Source organism: Pleurodeles waltl, chromosome 2_1 (assembly GCF_031143425.1).
Source record: "Pleurodeles waltl isolate 20211129_DDA chromosome 2_1, aPleWal1.hap1.20221129, whole genome shotgun sequence".
NCBI lineage: Eukaryota > Metazoa > Chordata > Amphibia > Caudata > Salamandridae > Pleurodeles > Pleurodeles waltl.
The window spans coordinates 638,680,868-638,694,244 of record NC_090438.1 but is presented as its reverse complement, the minus strand read 5'-3'; the positions used below and the strand labels follow the sequence as shown (position 1 = coordinate 638,694,244).

The window sequence follows — 13,377 nt, the reverse complement described above, 5'->3', positions numbered from 1 at the left end:
CAAAGCCTCTACTGAAACTGACCCAGAAGGATGCTTTGGATCAAATTGAGTTGAAAGGAGATGAGATGGATGCTTTTGTTGAACTGAAAGAATGCATGTGCAGGGCTCCAGCTTTAGGTATGCCTGATTACACAAAGCCTTTCACATTGTTTTGCCACGAACGTGATGCATGTTCTTTGTCTGTCTTGACTCAAGCCCATGGTGGCGTAAACAGACCAGTAGCGTATTTTTCAGCTACTTTGGATCCGGTCGCAGCAGCACTCCCAGGGTGTTTGCGCGCCATAGCAGCAGTTGGTATCAGCCTCACTCAGAGTGAAGGAATAGTGATGGGACACCCAGTAACAGTCATGGTCCCTCACTCAGTTGAAATACTTTTGACCCGCTCCCGAACGCAACACATGACTGGAGCAAGACTCACAAGGTATGAAACGATTATTCTGGGCTCACCGAATGTGCAGCTGAAAAGGTGCACTACGTTGAATCCAGCAACCTTGCTTCCTGGTGAAAATGCTGAAATTGAGAACGCTGAAGACGTCGAGCATGACTGCCTTCAGGTGACTGAATTTTGCACAAAACCTCGACCTGACATTAAGGATACTAAGCTTGATGAAAATGACCAAATTCTTTTTGTTGATGGTTCATGTCTAAGAGACGGGATGGGGATTTTGAAAGCAGGATATGCTGTATGTACTGTAACAGGTGTCTTGGAAGCGGGATGGTTTCAAGGAGTCTATTCTGCACAAGTAGCAGAACTTGTAGCCCTTACCAGAGCATGTCAACTGTCTGCATTGATGAAAGTCACCATCTACACTGATAGTCAATATGGGTTTGGGATTGTGCATGACTTTGGACAACTATGGTCACAGAGAGGTTTCCTGACTTCTTCAGGATCCCCAGTGAAGAACGGGGAAAGGATAAGGGAATTGTTACACGTCATTCAAGTGCCAGCTGAAGTTGCAGTAGTAAAGTGCAGTGCTCATACAAAAGGACAGGACTATGTTTCTCTGGGAAATGCATATGCGGATCAAGTCGCAAGATTTTGTGCCTTGAACTGTATATTACTCAGGGATGAATGGAATTCGATAAGTGAGCCAGAACTCGAACCAGCTGAAGCATTTGCCTTAAAGGTTGTAGATACAATAGAGGAACTAAAAGCATTGCAGAATAACGTCAAGGAGGATGAAAGAGATTCCTGGATTAAATCACAATGTATAAAGAGACCAGACGAGTTATGGGTTTCAAATGAGGGAAAATTTGTTTTGCCAAATAGTCTCTTATCACAGCTTGTGCGGTTCTATCAAGGGCAAGCTCACCTAGGGAGAGATGCCATGATAAGATTGTTCAAAACTGATTGGTTTAACCCCAGATTTCGTCAAGCTGCAGAAGCAGTTTGCCATCGATGTGTCACTTGCCAGCAGATGAACCCAGGAAAGGGAACAGTTGTGAACGCGAGCCACATTGGTAGGGCAAGCGGGCCTTTTAGTCGAATGCAGATGGACTTCATTGAGATGCCTGTGCATGGAGGTCTAAAGTATGTGTTGGTGATTGTGTGCATTTTTAGTCACTGGATTGAGGCATACCCCACACGTAGAAATGACAGCCTTACACTTGCAAAGCTACTGTTGAGAGAGTTAATACCACGTTTCGGATTCCCGATCTCTTTAGAATCAGATAGGGGAAGTCACTTCAATAACGAGGTGATAAAGTTACTTTGCGAAGCGCTGAACATTGAGCAAAAACTGCATTGTAGCTATCGCCCTGAAGCATCAGGATTGGTGGAGCAGATGAATGGTACACTGAAATCAAGAATGGCGAAAATATGTGCATCGACAAATTTGAAATGGCCTGACGCATTGCCCTTAGTGCTAATGTCAATGAGAAACACTCCTGATAGAAAGACTGGACTGTCTCCGCACGAAATTCTCATGGGCAGGGCTATGAGACTTCCTGCAGTTCCCGCAAACGCGCTTTTGAATATTACAGATGATATGGTGTTAGACTACTGCAAGGGTCTGGCTGACGTGGTTCGCTCTTTCTCTCACCAGGTGGAAGCGACCACCTTGCCACCGATCCAAGGTCCAGGACACGCACTGAAAGCAGGTGACTGGGTCGTGGTAAAGAAGCATGTGAGGAAGTCGTGTCTGGAACCCCGTTGGAAAGGCCCTTTCCAAGTGATCCTGACGACAACTACCGCTGTGAAGTGTGCGGGGGTTCCCAACTGGATTCACGCCAGTCACACAAAGAAGGTGTTGTGTCCCACAGATGAGGAAGTTGAAGCGCTGAAACTGCCAGTGCCTGATAAAACAGTGCTGAGTGCTGAGACAGAACAAAACCGAACTGAAAGCGAACAGGCAGAAGCAGGAGAGAGAGAGATATTATTGGAGAACGAAGAGTCCGACTCACTTGGGGAAGACCAAGGAGAAAGTTCAGACAGCGACGAAGAAGCTGCAGGTGACAGAGAACCTGAAGCAGCTGAGGGTAGCAAAAAGCCTGAAGCAGCCGAAGGTGACAAAGAACCTGAAGCAGCTGAAAGTGATACAGAGCCTGACGAAAGTAACGGTGAAGAAGGGCTCGAAAAAGGTGAAAAAGCAGGAGAGCCTGATCAGAGGAGGGCTTTCCCAGAAACAGACGATACAGAAAAAGAAAAAGAGAACGTGATCGATTCCCCAGAAGGAGGGGACAAGACAGAACAGAGCGAAAAGATTCAAACCTCTACAGAAAAGGTCGCAGGTCCGTCAAATGGACATGGTGCAAAGAGGAGACTAAGTATATCACCAGTAAAACAAAGGACTGGAGAAGGTTTGAATGACGGAGAAAGGCCAAAAGTGAAAGAGAAAAGAAAGGAAGTGTCTGTCGTGGTACCAACCTCGAGTGAAGAAAAAGACTTGACAAAAGAGGAAAGTACCAGCGAAGCAGAATCGAAAAGAGAAGCAAAATTGAAAAGGAAAAGGATACCGAACAGAAGGTATTCCGGTCCTGAATGGGCATATGCAGTCAATGACGATTGGACTGACGAGTTTGTATCTCTAAGCATCGAGAACGAAGAAGAAGAAGAGATACCAATAGAAAAGAAAAGTTTTATGGACAGTGTTGATTGAAAGGGTGATAAATGTCATTGCTTGCTACAATCTAACGTGATACAAACAACCAGCTGAGACATTGCTAAACCGGATGAGACATTTGCTAAACCGATAAAGACTGAGTTATTGCCGAATTGAGACAAATGCTGCTAACCGATAAGTGACTGGCCTCTTGAAGAAAACTGTGTGAACATTGCGCTCGTTCAGCTTTGTAACTGAATTGCTAAATAGTTTCATTTATAGGTGCTTCTAGCTCTCTGATTCTATACAGATCATGACGCAAAACAATAGAAAGAAATATTGTAAATATGTGTGTATAGGCTTGATAATTGCATGTGTACTAATAATAATGGCAATTGTGCTTGGAATGCATGGAAAGGGTGAGAATGAGAAAATTGCTGCTTCTACTTTTGCTCCTGTTACTGTCACTGAACTAACCGCATTGAAAAGACTAGCATTGGATGAGAGACTCTTACACGATAAGAAAGAGCTTTCGTATAATGTTTTCTATCGCTTGCTAACAGAATATGTTGAGACTATGGATGCGAAAGATTGTTATGTGTGTACACAGATACCGACATCAGTGAAGGAAGGGGTGACATATCACCACATGCCTCTTACATACGGGATTACATGTAGTATAGTAATGTCTAGGTTCTATGGTCAAACTAACATACAGTATTTTTACTCAAATTATGATGTTACCTTTGCTTATGTTCCTATAATAGCGCAGCTAAGCCAGATTGCTAAAGATTGGGATGCTAAGATAATGAGGGAATTTTTTCGAGCCAATGCAACCTTTTGAAACGGCTCACGCTCATAGGGAAAATCTTACCTGCTCGCTCTCTGCAGTAGAAATAAGCTTTTTAGATCGCACAGATGATAGAAGGGCACAAATGAAGGCGAAATTAGAAAAGGAGTTACATAAGAGGACTTCAGTAGATAATTATGATTTTGCTGCAATAAAGACACAAGGGAAAATTGCTTTAGATGCTTGGCATGTAGGGAAATTTTGTATATATCGAGGTGAATCTTATTATGACAATATTTTTGTAGGAGCGAGTGAGTGTAAACATACGTTTATCTTTAAGGCCAAATGGACATTCATGATGGACGGACTTGACCCTGTCATTCCAGGTGTATATTACATTTGTGGGTATAATGCCTATTATCGTCTTCCAAAGGGATGGTGGGGGAGATGTTATTTGGGTATAGTGTTCCCAAAGGTTTATCAACTGGATGACCTATCGATGATTCAAAAGACATCTGGATCCCATCGTATCCAGAAAAGAGAGACCGCAGCTGCTGTGGTAGGAGATATATTTGGAGCCATGATTCCTTTGTTGGGAGTTGTGTTGAATTCCATCAAAATAAGAAAGTTGTCTACTATAGTGGATAACATGTTGACGAAGTTTTCAGGTGCTATAATCCTGATAGATGCTGAACTTGCAGCGGAAAGAGCTATGACTCTTCAAAATAGGCTTGCTTTAGACATTCTTTTAGCAAAGGATGGTGGCGTTTGCAAAATGCTTGGTGCACGACACTGTTGTACTTATATTCCTGACAATAGTGTGAAAATTAAAACTATGCTTGCTAATCTAACAAAAGAGAGTGCAGATTTGAAGGAACTGAAAGAACCAGGAGTGTGGGAGAAGGTTGGAAAAGGACTTGCTTCAGTGGGACATTGGATTGGGGGAATTTGGAATGGAATATTGTTAAAAATAATAGAGGGAATTTTAATAGTGATAATTTGTATATTTGGAATTTGGGGAATAAAAAGGGGAATAATAATGATTATGGAAAGAATTAAAAGAAGAAAAGAAGAGAAAATTATGAAAAGAATGGCAGAAGAATACAAAGCGCAAACTAGGGGAATTAAAAGGAAAAGGGAACTGACAGAATTTTAATGGAATAAAATTTGTGGGCAAGATTTGTGTGATGACTAGTAGTCATCAGAGGAGGGATTGATGAAGCAGAAAATGAAGGTTTTCATTTATTAACGCATAAACGTAGTGTTGAAATAATCATGTGTGACTTTAAACCGAACTAACAAAGATTGTACGGGGACAAAATGTGCCCTCAGAGTAGTTTGCCAACATTTATAAGCGTGCTTTATATAACGAGGTGTATTAGAATTGCACTAATCCGACATAATCGTAAACGTGTGCTATGATTTGCTTGTTTGAATTGTTTTAGCTTAGCATAACTCTAGTGGAGGCTTTGGCCTAGTGGCCTGGTCTCACGGTTTAGATGCTCGTATTTTTCCAATGTGCTATTAAACGTGTATTTTTGCTTGAAGCTGTACTTTTCCACTGAAACCGTTCACATGCTTATCTTAAAGTTTCGTGCCAGCCTGGCATATTTTCTCTTTACTCCAAGGTCGATTTGCAGGTGCGGACAATGGAGGCTCTGAAAGTGAGCTAATTGGTATACTATGTTGCAACTTGCGTACCCATCTCCAAGGATAATGTATGCTTAAGTAAAAGCTTGAGAACTGTTGTTTTTGATTGGACAATTTGAAGCTAACCTATGAACCCTCCAATGGAAGACCCTACTGGATTCGAACTGTTGTCTATAAAACCCAGGTGCACGAGAAGAAATTAGCCATTACCAGCTCGATACCCGCCATCTTGCAGACTTCGTAGCTATTATGGCCCATTTTGCTGCGACGCCATTTTGAGAGATACTTTGATGCTTTCTCTAATCGAGAGAAAGAGACTTTAATGATTCTTGTCCTAGAGACTTTAACTTTGATTTGATCCCTTTGCATAAAGTAGTAGTTTTACCTTGCCGCCGTGAGGCAATTGCCCCGTCCACCCTTGCCCCTTTGCCCCGTCCCATGCTGATCGAAACGGTACCCATGCTGATCGAGAAACGGTACCTGTGAGACGAAGACTTCCTTGATTGCTGATCGTAATTGGTAAATATGAAAGGAAATTGTAAAATTGCATTGTGTTTCTTTTAGGTAACCAACTGCTGATTTTGATAAGAGCCCTAGTTAGGAGTTTTCTAAATTTATGTTGCTAAATTGTTTTTGCATGAAGTCCCACATGCCGATGCTAATTTGAGGTTAGACGAGGATTCCATATGTCGCACGATGCAATTTGAGATCTTGTTATGCTGACTAAATGTATGCAATTAGTTCATTACAGATTATCGTATTAGTGATTTGCATTGCTATTATCGAATGCCTTGTGATTCAAATGCTACATAGATTACACTTGTTTCGCCGTTATGGACAGCTATTAATGTTCATTTACGTTTATCATTTGGTGTTGAGACACATTTATATTGTGCTAGCTTTGTTAATATAGGGAAATAAATTTACTAACTTTGCAATAAACTGGTGTGGTTATTCCTGACTGAAAGGTCAGGGTTCGTCGAAATGTATTCTGGACTAATTGTTAAGTGTTATGTTGAGCAGGGTATTGCTTATGTACGTTATTGATTATTGATTTGATGCAATTGATCGATATAAGAGTACAGAGAGTTCCCACTTAGTCAAAAGATTCATCGGCCTAAAGAGCTCCGAACACAGGTAAATTATTACTACGGACCGCTCTATCACAGTCAACCTGTAAATATTTCGCATGGTATGTATGAGATTTAAGAGCTCATGAGGATACTTGCTTGATTCTTGTTTTAGCTGTGCAGTAGATTCTGGGTGTAAAAATATGTAGTTAAACATGCGAACTGTTCCTCCTGCGGTGGGAGAAACTCCCGGCCTTCCGAAACAGGACGTGCGATGTCCAACCCAATCTCCTTCACCTCCCCCTGTCTTGTCGTCGGACAGTGACGCATTGCAGCTTCCTAAAAAGGTCCCGCCACTGCCGAGATGTCTGATTGCTGCTGCCTGTGAGGCTGTTGCGAGATAGCACGAGTGAGGCGCGTTCAGGCCGCGGTGACAGCCATTGTGACTGCCACTGCCCCCGGTGCATTGACAGGGTGAGCGTGGGCGGGGAGTGTCCGCCTGCTTGCATAGGTAGGGGGGCGGGCCACAGCCGGTCCGCGCCCGGGATGCAGTGCTAGATAAGAGGTGGAAGGAGGCTGTGCTCGGCATCCAGCTGTCTCGTCGCTACTGCACGCAACTCCTACAGAGAAGCATCCACTCCAAGAATTCACGGCACCCGCAGGTAAGGTGGTCTCAGCAGGGCCGCTCGTGTCTTCCCCTGCCCTGTGCTCTCGGTATCTTGTCACAGTGCCAGGGCTCCTGGTCGGTCGACGTTTTCACACTGACAGACAAGTTGCCTCCTCTGTATCTGCCGCCTGCTGGTTTAGACACAGTTACCAGGAGACAGACAGGAGGACAGAAACGTACAGCTGCCACCCCCTCCGCCCCCCACGTCTGATGACAGACCAGGAAGTACCTTTTGAGTAATAACCAGTGGTGCAGGAGGTGTGTAAAGCCAGGGCGTTCCTGGAAACAGTAGCGGAATGTACACGGGGGTGTTTCCTGTAAATGAATCATTGCTTTTTTTATGTGAGAACTTTGTTGAAACCACATCTTGTTCTCTTAGGTGGCTGAGGGCTGCGTGCTCTGTGCCGGTGTGTTAGGGTTTTTGCAAGTATGTGAGGGCTCTCTGTATGTGTGTGTTTCTTCATACGTGGTTGTGTACTGTGTGTGGTGACTGCATCACGTATGTCTGTGTGCCTTTGTGTATCTTGTTGGGCAGTGGTGGCGGAGATGACCTTTTTTTTTCTTCAAGGATAAATGGAAATAAGCCCCAGGTAGAAGTAGATGGGAAGAGGCATCTGCCAGCGCGCGCAACATGTAATTCCCTGGGGAGAGAACGGGACATATGCACAACCTGCTCCCATACTCTTCCATCAGCTGCACATACCATATTTATGTGATATATGCTTAACGCGAATATCTATCCGGCATTACTGCAGTTGTAAATAGGTTGAACATAACAGGAAGTGTGTATAATTAGATGTCTGCACTATCAGTGGCTATATGTGCACTGGACAGCTCATTACTCCAATATGGCGGCTGCAGCTGCATTCGTCCCTCTGATATCCAATTAGCTCAGAAGGGTGCTGTCCAGCAGGTGCGGGGGCGCCCACGCGCTGGCGGTAGAGGTGCCTGACGCTGCTGGCGACGGGCAGGTGAGGAAGGAAGAGCATAGCTACATCAAAACTCAATAGATTTCTTTCATATGCTGATGGTTCTATATTGAACTTGTACCATCTGAATCCAAAACCGTATTGAACTTTGTCAAACATATTTCAAAATATTTGTAATCATATCTCTTGAAAGGCACGAGCAAATGTGCACCGCATTGCAAAAATGTCAGCGTATGTGGCCCTACATGACAATGTTTATAAGATCGATGATTTAAACATTCCTTTAGCGTTAAAGTAAGATTAAAATATGTGGCTTCATTCACAATATTCCATGTTCATTATGTCAAGCGAAAACACAATAAACTATGTTGTAACAATGCTGAGCCAAACCATTAAGAACGCCACAGCCAAATGTATGCCATAATCAACATGAGGCCTTTAGGACTCCATGTCCGCATCTCAGCCTATAATAGGCGGTGCCTCAGAAGACTGTGTAGAAAGTACTTTTCTTACTGAGCTACCCGCGTCAGAATGCCGAGTAGGAAGGATTGTTGATGTTACTATGTAGTGTATGAGACGCGTTCCAGCAGTGTGCGCTTTATTACAGCGTTTTCTGGTAACCTCACAAAACCCCTTACTCGGATGCTGAGGTGTTGGGCAGATTGTCCCCTCCTTTGGGATGTCAGACTTTAAGTAGGAAACCTATTGCAGTCCTGTATAATAAACTCCACTTTTGCTCTGCATTTGTGGCAAAGGTGGGCAGTATCACGTGGCATCTGTGTATCTTGCCTTCTAAGGCGTGTCCCTCTCTCTGCCTACAACCTATTGCTAAAGAAAGGTGTGAACCGAGCTAAAACATGACAACCTCAGGTTGTGTCTCCAAGTAGAAAACTGCAAGATTTTCATATCCTAGAAAATACAAAACTCTAGTGTAAGGTAGCACCAGGGCCAACTGCTTCACAATTGATGCATAGAGCCCTATTGAAATCGGGCCCTCCGGCCTTTTTATTGGTTCGCCAGTGTGTATTTGGTATTGCTTCTGCCTTTCTCTCTAAACAAATTTGGTTACACATTCCATCCAAAAGACAGCATTCGTTTTTCTTTACTAGTAGACGCCACATTTCAAAACGTGATCAGTAGGAAAGCTTTCTTTCATCTTGCACCTTCCATGTGCAACACTCTTACTCTCACGAATGGGACAACAAAGCTCTCATCAGATTTTCAGGAAGAAATGTAAAACTCATCTTTTTAGTTTCTTTCAGTTTCAAAATTCTGTTGCCCTAACCTTCCTTTCTAGTGTCAAGAGACCGTAGGTGACAGCTCGGTCCATATAAAGCTTTTGCAACATAACATGACACAAGTGACACAAATGTGAAAATATTTGTAAAAGGTGAGTACCGCTGATTTATAAACATGGATCTATTTTGTATGTATGCCTGTGAGTAGGCATTATTTGCTCCTTTGCCACTGCTTGTCGTGAACGGCAGATGCGCCTGTTTATTGCCTAGCAACGCTCGACATCGATTGTATAGCGGAAGTGACTTCTTGCATCCTTTCACCACCAATGACAACACATGGTTGACCCTTTCTCCCTCTGCACTATTCTGTCTGATGCTGAGACATTAGGGGAAGGGCAAACATTGAAAACCACAACAAAGCATTGGTCTTAGATTGCTGTTTACTGTCTGTCCCTGCTGCTGACGTCGTGACTCCCGGGACCAAGGGTAGCAATTATTGTGTGAGGGTACAAAGCTTCAATCCCTAACTGGTGGCCGTAATGTCAACGGCGGTTGTTTGACTTGTAAACAGTACTATGCTTTGATTACTAGGGAACTGTATTCAGACACTTTCAATCAGCTCCAGCAGAGCTTTGATCTGAACATTGGAGCAGATGTCTGAGACCCCAACCACACTCTCCAACCACCTGAGTCCCTTTCTCAATCTAACCATCTAGGCCTTCAAAAATCTCTGAAATCAAAACTTTACTAACAGACCTTAAGCGGAATTCAGCTAAAGAACAGAGGGTGGGGACACCACAAAGCTAGCTGTACTCATCTGCCCTACAGAGGTCATTTGACCTCTGCAGACTTAGTCTTAGTATGATGCTACCAGCGATCCACAGGGACGTGGGTGTGACATTGCTAGTGTTTTACCAACTCTGCAAATACATCAGTATGCTGATTGCACCCATAACGCATCTAGGGCGTTTGGCGGTCGAGACTTCACATCCCTTTTGCACTAGCTATGGAGGGGGCATCAGAATCAGGAAGGTTGTGAGCTCCTTATATTTTTGACTACAGTCCACTTTGAAAATGTAACACTTGATTGCAAACTGAAGATACTCTCCCAAGATGAATCCGGAACTGAGGAAGTAAGCAGGACTCATCCGAGCCTCTCATAGAGCACTGCCTAGCCAGCCCCTGGAGGGGGGCCCTGGAGTCCCTGGAGGAGGCCCCCTCTGAACCCAGTAAGGGACCTGCCGAACGTGCACAGTGTACTGTGCCGAGGGCCCCTTGGAGCTCGTCCCCACCCCGCACCACGTGGGCTGCGAGGGCCTTTGTTACGCCATTGTGCCTAGTATCTGGTTGGCACCATTGCACATTTTTAAAACTAACATGCCGAGGTGTCCTAACGCTTCGTCTGTTAAAACAAAAAGTGCCAGAGGTTGAAACGCCGGCCCTACCCGTCTCTAATGGTTTAGCCCAGTAAGTGGTTTGTTTCTGGGAAGCGTTCACGTTTTGCTCAAATAACAGTTTACAGTGGTGTTCACTGTAACCTTAAGTGCTTTGGTCTAAATCCTGGCGATTCCTACTGTCAAGGAAACGCTCTAAATGAAATATTAAATAGCTACCCAGGCTCAATTGTAATCCAGTAACTCGGTCCCAGTGTCCCTCCCGTCCTCAATGTTGGTTCTTTAATATTCCACCAATTCACCATCATGCACCGGTGAAGGCATTTTTAGGGATCTAAAATGTTTGGTAAAATTATTGATCAAGTAGATTCAGGGTGTTTTACTGTACTTTTGTTGTTGCAAAGGTGAAAACACCTGAAATCCAGGCGAATTATAGATGTTTCAAACTTCGAAAAGTGAAGAAAAAAAAAAAACGCATCCAATCACTCAAAAAATATAACGAATAACCGTGTAATATTTTCCGCTCATTCCATTTCGCGGCTCTGGTAACATTCATAGTTCATTCGATCATTGGCCTTGTAGCTTATCATTTGACCAAATGCCTTGTTTACCATTCTTGGACCCGAGTTTATGGTGAATGGTTGTGCCTCGTCTAACTATAAGGAGGAAGGCTAGTGTACAACGCTTGCACCTGCTGCACTCAACTCCTGTCAGTCAAACCACAGCCCAGGGTTGTTATGATTCCACCCAACCACAAATGTCAAGTGAAGGTCAATAGAGATGAGGGAGACAAAAAACGCATGCTAATGGCTCTCCAATCGATGAGACGCAATTACACTAAAAACTCATTCACCCGGAAGTAGGTTCCTCCAAATCCTGTATTGAGATTGGCTGCCAGACCTGTTTAATCCAGCCTGTCTTTTCAGATTTTGCGCTCCTTTGTTTGAACAGTGTATTTGCAATTACCACCCACGTATTCAAACAAAGCTGCATGTAAGATTTCAATTAGAAGTTTTTATTTGTATCAGTGACTAGTAACCGATGGTTGAACCGTTCAATATATTTTAATTCTAGGGAAATTGGTACTGGGAAGCGAGAGCAGTGCGGGAAAAACACGTGCATTTCCTGCGACTGACATCTGTGTACCTGCTGGTTAATGCTTTGTTGAATTATTCATAAATGTGCAGGGCAGTGTTCTTAGAAACCAGGGATTCGGAAAACATCCAGAGATATTGGCCATATGTTAGGCACACATGTAACTCGCAGTAACAGAGCTCATCGAGCAGCATGGTTTCATGTTTATTTTCTTATAATGCACAGTATAGTAGCAATGTGACTGCGTAACTGTTGTGTCTCTGTTTAGAATCTGTGCACATTATGGCTCCCCATCTCATTTTGAATCTATGCCAAGATTATTTCATGTTAATAGTTTCTTAGTAAAGTGCATTATCACTATTGCAGGTTTCCTGGTGCTAGGTGAGGTCGAATCTTACTCTGACTAATGTGCTGCAGAATCTCATTATCATCACATCGGAACCTAAAGGCACGTGCTTTGGAGTGCCCTAAGGATCCTCACTCAGCCCGAAGCTTTTCAACGTCTACATGGCCCTAATCACCAAGATCACCAAACAACACCAGCTAAACATTGGCCCTCATTACGAGACTGCCAGCCTCGCTGTGGAGGTCCTACCGCTGCGAAGCCGGCGGTAAAGACCGCCCCATCAAGAGTTGTGAGGCTTTGCAGAAGCTAAGCCTCCACAACCCCACCTGGCCTGCGGTGTGGTCGCACCACCTCGGCCGGCAGTGAGCAACTCCAATCTGGCCGCAGGCCTCAGTCTGCTTTCCGGATTACGAGGCTGCAAACCGCCAGGCTTTCTGTGACAGTCTCCCCTTCACGAAAACCCGAACGGTCATGCACAGGTGACAGGAATCTCCATTGCTGTCACCGGCACACACATACACACGTCCCCACACATGCATACATCCCCCCACCCGTCCATACACTCACAAACACCACCCACCTCTTCACGCATGCATGCATTCACATACACACCCATTCAGCATACGCATACATGCACTCAAACATCCCAGCTCACTCACATTCATCAACACAGACACCCCCATGCACGCGCATTCACATGCATACACCACCCCCTACCCCTCTCCCTCTGTAGACACGCACCCACAGACACAGGCAACCTCACCCCTCCACCCCTTTTTGACACCCACTTACCTTCTCCATCGAGGAGGACATCCAGGAGGGGATGGGTCCTGGCGGTCTTGCATCAACAGCACCACCACGCCAGCAGGACTCCACCAAACCGTATTTCCACAATAGGATGAGAGCAGTTGCCACCTGGATGGACGCCAGCTGCCTCAAGCTCAATTCAGACAAGACAGAGATCCTACTAATCAGCTCCACCCCTTCTGCCTGGAATGACTCCTGGTGGCCCACCACACTGTGCCACGCACCCCCACGAACAATGAGCTCAACCTGGGCATTATCCTGGACTCCAATCTATCAATGACCCACCAAGTTAACATTGTCTCCTCATCTAGCTTCCACACCCTCCTTCTCCTGTGGAAGATCTTGAAATA

The 13,377-nt window shown here is 44.5% G+C and overlaps 1 protein-coding gene across 2 annotated transcripts in view; it reads left to right on the top strand.

Moving 5' to 3' along the window:
- Nucleotides 1-6,920: 6,920 nt before the first annotated feature.
- Nucleotides 6,921-13,377, top strand: part of UPP1 (uridine phosphorylase 1) — a 105,189-nt gene continuing 98,732 nt past the window's right edge. For both annotated transcript variants that reach the window (XM_069216090.1, XM_069216098.1), the window contains exon 1: nt 6,921-7,213. The gene's annotated coding sequence lies outside the window, so the exon portion shown is untranslated. The remainder of the gene's footprint in view (nt 7,214-13,377) is intronic.